We start from the raw sequence: 10,413 nt of genomic DNA on the forward strand, positions 1-10,413 counted from the left end.
ACATAACATCATCGATAATTCTTACAAAGTATTATTGCATAACATGATTGATAAGTCGCAATTTAAATTATGATACACGAAATGTTACTACAAACTTTTACAGTGGGTATTAAATATGACTAGAAGGCGAGGGCAATGATTATAACAGATACCGAGATCAGACATGCTAAGAGTGATAAGGAAAACATGATTTAAATTGCGACTTTGCATCTTCAATCTAATTCTTGAAACCAGCCTTGCTCTCTAACTTTGCATCTGAAACAACTTTCGTTAAAAGTCGACTTCCGTCTTCAGTTTTCAGATATGGTACCTTGCGTTAATCAAGACAAGTTTTTGCCAACCGGTAGGTGGTTTGTTGTTTATGACTGTACACTTGTAAAAAGTTCGACCAGGATTTGCGTCTGTCCATGATCAGAGTGGAGAGTTATTAGAGGCATGGATACAAAACTTAAAATATGGGTAACACTCATGGTTTATTCTCAGAGACTTAGATTTATACAATGTGTATTTGGTTTTCATTTTCCACCTACAATTTAATTGTACGGATTTAGATCCTATAATTTACTAATGCCAAAAACGTGTTGCCCTCGTGGTCGCGTATTTCACTTGCATTTTAAAATTAATTAGACAATGTAATGGTGGTAATTGCGTTCAACTGCTGGTAACTGACGACATGACACTAGTAGAGTATTTGATTTGATTACTCATACATGTCATATTATGCTTGGATATGATGTATATGTCATCATTATTTTGTTGATTAACTGTTAGATTAGGCAACTAAACAGTCTTCAATTTTGTAAGTCTCATTACATATTCCAACGATTTCAGTAGAAGTTTAATGTATAGTTCCTTCACAACATGTTGCATTCAAATTCTTTGTATTACGATTTTTTAGGTCGTGCATTTCATAAGATATCTACCCAAATTCACCTTGTTAAAATATACAACGCCCACAACCTATGCCTACAAAGATCCTTGAACTCCCTGATGATATCTTGGGTGATATTATTCAACATGTTGCAAAAGATCAGTGGTGGTTATTAGGTCCAATATTGAAAGCTGGGCAAAGGGGTTGAAATATAGTGTACAAAGATGATGTCCTCAAGACTGCACGCATCCACTCCCTTTGTTATTACCCCGACGATTACAACACATTCATACATTTAACAACCAGAGTTGTTCAGGAGGGCAGGTGTAATACCCCTCTCCGGGGCCTAAAATTATGCGGAATGGCCGAGGGACGGCTATCGCGTAAGGATCAATCAAGACAAAGGGTAATTAATTTTTGGAGCTGAGTCAAAGTATCTAAGGACGAATACAAAGCTTTTGGTCGAAAAATATTTGAAGATGATCGGAGCAAATCGGAGTTGGCACGGTGGTGCAGTTTTTGACCGATGGTCGGACGCGATACCCAGCGTACCGCACGTCCGCGTCTGTTAGCTACCAGGCAGGCAGCTTTACCAACGTGAATGGATAAGGACGGAAATGGATAAGGATGGACGGAGAGATAAGATCGCCCAAGCTTATCCGGTAGGAGGAGATAGGGTTGTGGATAAGCTCAACCAACCCTATCCGCCATGTGTCGCCGTCTGGAGCAGGCTTAGTGTCCGCCCATGTGTCGCGATGCCGTGATCCCTATCCACATTCAGCTGCTTCTACCACCGCCCTAGCATCCCTATAAATAGAGCCCTTCCTTCATTTGTTCTCCTCACACCAAAACAAAACCAAGAAAAGCCTTAGTGGGCAAGAGTGTGAGCGAGAGTCCGAAGGTGTGAGGGAAAGTCCGCGAGGGTTAGTCTGAGGGAGTCTGGTCGAGAGTCTAGGAGTCTTAGTCGCAAGGCTAAGGTAAGTTTCCGAAGCGCGTAGGGTAGTACGCGATAGGTTTTTATTTAATTAGTTAGTTAATTATTTATTTAATTAATTAATTAGTTAAATAGTTATTTATTTATTTAGTTATTTATTTTATTAGAGTGAGGTTAGGAGGTTAGACTTAGAATATTAGGGGGGGGGGGTATTATTTAACTAATTATGTTGCTTGTGTGATTTGCTTGCATTGTGTTATTGCCTGCATTGTTATGTTGCTTGTGTGATTGTTTGTTGATATAGCGTCGCGATGGTATAGCCGTGATGTTGGACGGTTAGTCGCATTGCCGTTATACTTTCCGATTGTTATATTGTTGTTTGCTGCATGGTAGTTAGTATCATTTAGTTAGTTGCATTAGGCGAATCATGAGGATCCCGTCGTTTGCTGTGCGTTGCGGGTAACTCCGTAACGTGATGGCTTACGAAGGTCTGGGGCGGATCATGACCGGCCAGACGCTACATGACGATGTAGTATAAAGGAATGTATATCCTTGTAGACTTTGTGTCTAGGGTGGGGGCATTACCTTTGAGGAATGTATATCCTTGTAGACTTTGTGTCTAAGGTGGAGGCATTGCCTCGGGGAGATCATGTATTCGATAGGGGCCCAACTTAGGAGATAAGCATTGCATGTTTTATTTTAATTGCTTGAGGCTTCTAAGCCACCTTGCTTGTTTATTCCGCTGTTGCTTGCTGATTGTTCTTTTGGGGTTGGGTTGGGGAATACTAACATTAGAGATCCCGGTCTTACTGAGTAATATTAGATTACTCAGGATTCTACCCAATTTGTTTTACAGGTAACCTTAGTGGGGAGACCTTAGGGGTTCCAAAGGACGTTAGGCCAACCGGTGTAGATTTCCTTGCTTTTGTAAAGTAATGGTTTTGTTTATATTATGTAATACTCGATTTAACATTATCAATAAAGCGATGTTTTCTTAAAACCCCGTGTCTCCCAATGATATTTATTAGTCTAGTCCGGACTAATCACAACTCGCGCATCGCGGTACGGGTTGCAAAGCCTTAAGCCATGATTTGCGAGGAACGGGCATCTGCGGTTGGAAGGCTTGGGCGATCGGATGCTTTCCGGGAACCTCGGTCGGCCAGCTACGGGCGTCCTATACGTGATGCTCTCGGTCTGTTCTTGGCCTAGAACGGGTCGGGGGTGTTACAGCAGGTACCGTCAGTTCTTTGAGAGGTGTCTCCAAGCTGGAAATAAGACAGCCATGTTTTATGAAAGGCATACGGATTATTGTTTAAGAAGGGGACATCCATAGAGGTCTAGGTTTAATTAAATGCAATGTACCCAACACGTCTCTTGCCACCTTGTGTTGTGGTATTCTATACATGCAAACTGGCGAAGAGGAAACCGCTGCAAACTACCTTAAAGTTTTTCATGACATGCATCAGCCGTTGTTCACTCTTGGTGTACGGCCTTAAGGCAAGCATTTGGTCAACATATTGTGTACTTTCAAATACATAGCCACCGTTACTACGACAATTATCGTTATCCTACAATATTAGGAGTAATTTATTGGCCCACGTGTGCCTTGACTGCGAGCTTGGTTATGGAATTTATGAAAACCTATGCGATCAATGTTATTTATGGTGGCTTCCGCGGCGAGTTTGTTGTATTATGTGATAATATTATGTTGGTTGTCGTCATCTTCAAGTACCGTTGCATTTGGGTCCTATTATGTCATTGCCTAAAATTATTGATGTAGATTGTTATTGTTACTACCATCCTTATTACTTTCATCTATACTCCACCACGCTTATCATTTAAGTTATGAGTTTGACGTTTTAATGCCATAAATACTACAACATAATTAAAAATACTACAACATAATTAAGGTAAAATATAAAAAAAGAAAGATTTCATTTTTTTAACGGGTTTAGAACTTTTACTTTTTAATATTTTAGTTAATTATAATTGACACGTGTCGATATCTCATCAATACAATTGACATGTGTTACGATCTTGTTAATGAGTAATTTTGAAAATCAAGCTTTCTATAATAAGACACTGACTGTAACATATATGTTTTCCTCTATCCCAACATTTCCTTTTACCATGATGGGCTAAATAGAATTATCGTGGGCTATTAAAGAAGAATAAATACAGTGAATTTTTCCCAAAGATAATAATTAATAAAAAAATATATTTAAAATTTTCAATGAGTCAACCTGACTCTTAAATGGACCAAACACTATTCTGATATGTGTGACACATAATGTCTCATTCTATCTTTTATGTATTTACAATTTAACAATTATTTGTTTCTCATTTTTTTTGGTGTGAAAAACTGAAAATGTTGCGTTTCTAATAATTTATAGCTTAGAGTAAATTTTGCTAGTATTCTGGTTGATGATAAAGTTGAAGATGATATTAAATTACTTTATTTAAAAAAAAAAACACAGTAACAAAAGTTAAATTGGAAACAATGTACATCAATCAATTGTATTATATATATATAATATGTGTGTAAGTTTATGTTATTATTATTTAATAATATTAGTGAGATTATATATTTAATAGAAAGGTTTTAAAAGTATATAATATTAGCTACTTTTTGATAAATTTTAGTTGACCTGATTGTTTTAGAGTACTTATTATTTTATCAAATATTACTTGAAAGAGGTCAGGACCGTTTAAACATCGGCTACACCCGGTGCGATAGTCCTTTTGCATCATCGTCAATTTTTTTTGTACCAAATCCTTTCATTCTAACTAATAGTTTGTTATAGAAATGATTTTATCAAAAAAATACAAAGAAAAATAAGACATTGTTAGGAGGAAAATCAAAGTTTTAATTACCCACTGGATATTGGAATTACTTACCAGGTTTTGAGGAAAACTGGAAAAGTAAGCATGTGTTGCCAAAAAATAAGAAAAAGGCAACAATATGTTTAAGTTTCGGTTAAAGTGTGAATAATTTTATTAGTTCACTTCAAATTTTATTAAATAATTAAGGTAAAAATAAGAGAAAAAAAATGAATTTGGGTTGGACACAAGACCGACCCATAGGCCAAACAAAGGATTAAGGGCATCAAAAAAATTAGGGCATTTTTTTATAAGATTTTTATAGAGTTTTTATGTATATCTAAAGACTTTTACAAAAATGTGGACTTTAATAGAAGTGCAAATCATAGTTTTTGAGGTTAATTGTTAGTTTTGGTTTTGATTTTTTTTCTCTTTTGAGGTTAATAGTTTGCTTTGTTAAACTTTTAGATAAACCTTTTCATCAAATCTAATGCTTTGGCTTTGGTTTGTGTTAATAAAATTTCAAAACATTAAACATAAAGTCTTATATACTATTGATTATAATTTTTTCGTAATATATAAAAGATCATGTTTTTAAGTTATCTGTAGGACACTAGTAAATGCCGGACCGCTATTGGCTGGACATGGTGTCAATGCACTTTTCAAAAAATTTGTTGAAGGTTATAATAAATTACCATTATAGTGTTTTGATAGTGTGGTGGACCTGGTGCTTAGTGGTAGTGGTGGTGGCTAGAGGCCGACAGTCGGTGACCAGAGTAGGTGGTGGCCGGCGACCGGCGACCGGCGACCAGCGACCGGAGTAGATGGTGGCCGGCGACCAGCGACCGGAATAGGTGATGGCCAGAGACGGTAATGGTCAGAGGTGATGGTGGACGGTGGCCGAAAATGATGGTGGCTTGAGGCTGTTGCTGGAAAAGATGATGGTCAACTGTGGTAATCAGAGGAGGTGAAAGTTAATCATGCAATAAAGTTATTTTGGTAATAATTATAAAAAATTCAGAGAATATTTTTTTAATGGTTACCATGGTTATGAAATGAATTAAAGAATTTTTTTATGGCTAGTTATGCCAATCTTTTTTTTTTATTATTGGTAAATTTATTTAATGTTTATAAATTTTTCTTTGTAGCTATAATATTTTTCACTAGTTTAGTGCTTTATTTCTTTTTAAAATTTTGTTTTGTAAAAAGCTTTAAAGAAATGAACAGAAACAAACAACAATAGCTTGCGTGTTTAATGGAATGGAAGGGAATCCGGTTGAAGTCTCGTATTTATCGGTGAGACTGTTACGGTTTACTGTTAAATACTACGGTTTTAGTAATGAATTTCCGGTTTAAGTTATATAGCTCTGACTCTGACGTACTGTGTACTTGAGAGACCAATGAGATGAACGAGAGTTAGTAATACGTCGAAACGAATCTCTCACCGACGACAACGAAGACGAAGAAGACCACATACAGTACATTTCACACCTCTCTCTCTTTCTTTCTTTCTTTCTCTATCTCTTTGTCACACACTTCACTCACTCTCACACAATTTCTATTGCGCTTCTACAGGAGTCACATTGCTTGATTTCACTGTGTGAAACCAAAAAAAAAAAACATTTGATCCAAATTTCTTCTGTTTTGCCTCACAGGTAACTTTTGTTGTTTGTTAATTTCATCTCCATGAAAAAAAGTTTACAATTTTTTTTTTTTTGGGGTTTCAGTTTGGTATTTTTGTTGGTTTCATTTTCCTGATTTGATTTTTTTTTTTTCATATTTTCTCGAAATTTTGATCTTTGGTGATGATGATATATGAGAAAGATGGTCTCTTGATTCTGAAAGATGGTTTTTTGTTTCTGTTTTTTTTTGGGTGTAGTGATGAAATTACAAAACCCAGATAAGAAAACCCTAAGAGGAGCCTTTAATCAGGAATCTAGTCTAGTGGTGGCTTCAGGTTCTGGAGATTTCGGTATGGATGGATTGAAAAGCGATGGGAATTTTCCGGTTAAGGAGGCATTAATGGAAGAAGAAGACGAAGGTGGTGATAAAGTGAGGAAGATTCAAGTCTCTGGAGGGAATATATCTCTTGTTGTTGATTTTAGTGGTTCTTTAACTGGGAATTCTTCTCACAATGTCTTTGAGTCTAGAGGTAGTTGTGTGAATGAGAGTCTTGTTAAAAGAAATGGGTACAGAGAGGATGAAACTCAGGAGTTTCTGGTTGGGAATCTTGTATGGGTCATGAATAAATACAAGAAATGGTGGCCAGGAGAAGTGGTTGATTTCAAAGCTGATGCAAAGGAGAGTTTTATGGTTAGGTTTATTGGCCAGGGCCATCTTGTTTCGTGGTTTGCATCTTCCAAGTTGAAGCCTTTTAAGGAGAGCTTTGAGCAAGTACTGAATCAAAGAAACGATGTTGGGTTTTTCGCTGCGTTAGAGAAAGCTATGTCCTTATTGAGCAACTCGTTGAAACTTGATATGACTTGCTCTTGCATTGCTGATGGGAATGGAATGGTGACAGCTAAAAATGTACCAACTTGGAAGAGCAAACCTTTGATACTGCGTGAATTCTCGGTTGATCGGTTGGAACCAAAAGAGTTTGTCACTCAGCTGAAGGATATTGCGAAATGTGTTTTGAATGCTGGGGTACTTGAGTCTACAGTTATGCAGTGTCGGTTATCAGCTTTTTATACTCTCTTTGGGCATAAGCAGATACCAATGAGCCAGCTACACGAAAATGAGGGTAGGAAAAGTTTCACTACTAAGATGAATGACAGTCAGTTCATCGGTTCTCCATCCGTTGTTGCAGGTAATAGCAGGAACAGGTTTCGTAAAGAATGGTTTAGGAAATTTGTAAGTGAGGTTGACAATGTGTCTGCGAGAGACCATCTAGTAAATGTGCCTCCTTCTGATTTGATATCTAAACTCAAGCTGCTTGCTGTGGACCACAGGTGTTCACAAGAGACTGAAAATATTGGTCTCTTTGAGTGGTTCTTCTCCAAATTCAGAATTTCTGTGTTTCATGATGAAAATGCTTACAAGATGCAGTTGGCTAACATGGCTGGTTTCAAGGATTCGATGTTAGCTAGAAAAGCAAATAGTGGTACTCATCAGAAAACCTCAAAGTCAAAGAAATTAGGGAAGTCAAAGATCGAGCTTTTCAGTGGTGTGACAGTTGCTGATACTGAGAAGAAGACCTTTGAGTCGCAGATATCAGAGAAGTCAAAGATCGAGTCTCTTAATTGTGTTTCAATTCCAGATAACGTGCACGAGGCCTCCAAGTCAAAGAATTCAGGGAAGACAAAGATCAATCAGATCATTGGTCACTCCGATTTTTCTAGTTCTGTTGCTAATAAGCCTTTTTCGAAAGATTTCCAAGAAACACCATTGGTTCGATTTCCAGACGGGAGGCCTACTATGATGGGAGATACACTCAGCCGCACTGCTGCTACACTTGTACCGGACCTAAACAGCGGAGGCAATTCTTTAGGTATTGTAGAGTATGAGCATTTTCAAAGAGCTGAGATGTTAATGCCGCCTAATGTCTGCCCACAAGAGCAGAATACACCGAGATCTACGATACTCAACTTTCAGGTGACATCTCCGTGTTCAACCAACGGAGTCTCAGGAACTCAGTTTGTTTCTAGCCAGCCACCTTCATTCAGACACTTCACGAGTGAAGACCTTTTCACTAAGAAGAAGAGAGGAAGGAAGCGGAAGAATGCACAACAAGAGCTTCCAATAGTTGCACATTCCACTACTGGTATACCTGACTTAAATGGAATGGTTACAGAGCCAGCTTCGGTTTTGCCTCAAGTTCAGCCTACTCAGCGCAGAAGACGTCGGAAGAAAGAGGAGTTATCTAATGGTATAACCAGAGGAATCACAATTCTCTTCTTGAAATTTTCCTCCCGAGTGTCAATGCCTTCAAGGGACGATCTAACCTCGAGATTCTCTGCGTTTGGTCCTTTGGATTCTTCCGAAACACACGTTTCAGAAGAATTTAGTGGTGCACAGGTCGCCTTTGTGAGTAGTTCCGATGCGATTGAAGCAGTTAAAAGCTTAGAGAAAGCTAACCCATTTGGTGAAACCTTAGTGAGTTTCAGGTTACAGCAGAAATTGATAACCGTTCAAAGGAACATAGCCCCGCGGATGCCTGTAATCTCACATGTTAGTCCCATACCGATACCGAACAACATACCTACGAGTGTGGAATCAATGAGGCAGAATCTCTTGATGATGACAGCAATGCTGGAGAAATCTGGGGATAGTTTATCAAGAGAGACGAAGGCGAAACTGAAAAGCGAGATCACTGGGCTTTTGGAAAAGGTTAGTTCTATGCCGAGCTCTTCTTCTTCCTGAATGATCCCTAACATTTATCATCAGTGTGATCTTCTCAGGCTTTCTATTGTGTACCATGTGTTGTAACTTTTGTATCCCACCTTATGCACTGGGTTCTTGTGTTTCCAGTCTTTTAGTTTGACGGTAGTTCTAGACTAAGATTAGATAATAGAAGATGTTGGCAATATTCTAATAACTTTTTCCTTGATAGCTTGAAGCTCTCTAGATTATGTGATCTCCAACCTTCTGTGTAGTTCTTGCCTACTTGATTATTTCCATCAAGATCTGACGTATTTCCGTTATAAGTCATTGTGTATGTACAAGTAGAGAGACATTGAAAAGCTTGAAAGGTTCCCTACTATGTTTCTACCTAATTCACTGTATTAACATATAAGTACAAAAGCCGAAAGCAACACTCAGAGGCCACCTCAATCACACAGACACAGTGACTTAAAATGTAATCTCTCTCCCTAATCTATGTTAAGTCCCTCAATCAAGATTTCTCTTGGAAATAATGACTTACTTATAACTTAATCTCTCTCCATAATCATTAGCTCGAGTGGCCCATCTGCATTTTTTGATCTACAAAACACAAATCAACGAGATAAAACAAGAAAGAAGCTTTGGGGTGAACACATATATATAAAGGGGAAGGCATTGTTCATGAATAGTAGGGAAAATCGAACAAAACTACGGGGGAAATCTAAGGGTTTCATTGGAAGGTTATTACAAAAAACCGAGGATAACGGTTGGATTGGGAAAATGAGTGAAATGGTAAACTGGTCAGTTGATTAGTCTCACTCCTATAGTCATAATTTGCTTCAATTGGAGTATGATCACGACTCACGAGAAGAGACTATAACTGTTCGATTGGGGCGAATACGTGTAAGTTGGAAAATATAGGGGCTTTATGTAATAATAGTTAAATTGTGGCTGAGCTGGTGAGGCCATAGCATAAATCAACGGTTCGATTTTGGATTAAAAGCAATGCTAATGAAACGAGTTACATACTTTGAAAAATAGAATATTTGAGACGTGCTAAATCTTCCTAAATCGCTAGTACCAAAATGATACTTAATCGTAACACTAATAAAACGAGTTATATAATATGGAAAACAGAATATTTGAGACGTGGTTAAATCTTTAGTGAATACTGTAAGGGCTAGACAAAAAGAATTCAAACCCTTCCTTCGAAGTGTTTAACAGAAAATTTTGTAGGATTTCGCTATGTTTTCTTGTAGTGGCAAGATTGAAGGCACTCTCGGCGGAGGACCTCCTGGAGAGTAGAGTTCGACATGAAATCATCTATCAACATCATGTTATCTGCAACTCTCGTTTCTCGATTGACCAAAAACTCTGATCGCCACCGTTCTCTATTTTCTCGATTGACCTAAAACCCCAATATCGCCGTCGTTTCTCTATTGATCTATAAAACAAAACCCACACA

General features: G+C 37.8%; 1 pseudogene across 2 annotated transcripts; it reads left to right on the forward strand.

The window, feature by feature from the left end:
* Positions 1–5,342: 5,342 nt before the first annotated feature.
* On the forward strand, positions 5,343–9,268 carry LOC109126169 (serine/threonine-protein kinase ATM pseudogene; annotated as a pseudogene). 2 transcript variants are annotated; one of them, XR_015565999.1, is made up of 3 exons: positions 5,343–6,103; positions 6,201–6,280; positions 6,505–9,268. The product of XR_015565999.1 is annotated as a serine/threonine-protein kinase ATM pseudogene, transcript variant X1 (transcript). The 2 variants fall into 2 exon arrangements; XR_015566000.1 differs by lacking the exon at positions 5,343–6,103 and having other exon boundaries at positions 6,143–6,280.
* Positions 9,269–10,413: the final 1,145 nt, after the last annotated feature.

Source organism: Camelina sativa, chromosome 9 (assembly GCF_030686135.1).
Source record: "Camelina sativa cultivar CO46 ecotype springtype chromosome 9, ASM3068613v1".
NCBI lineage: Eukaryota > Viridiplantae > Streptophyta > Magnoliopsida > Brassicales > Brassicaceae > Camelina > Camelina sativa.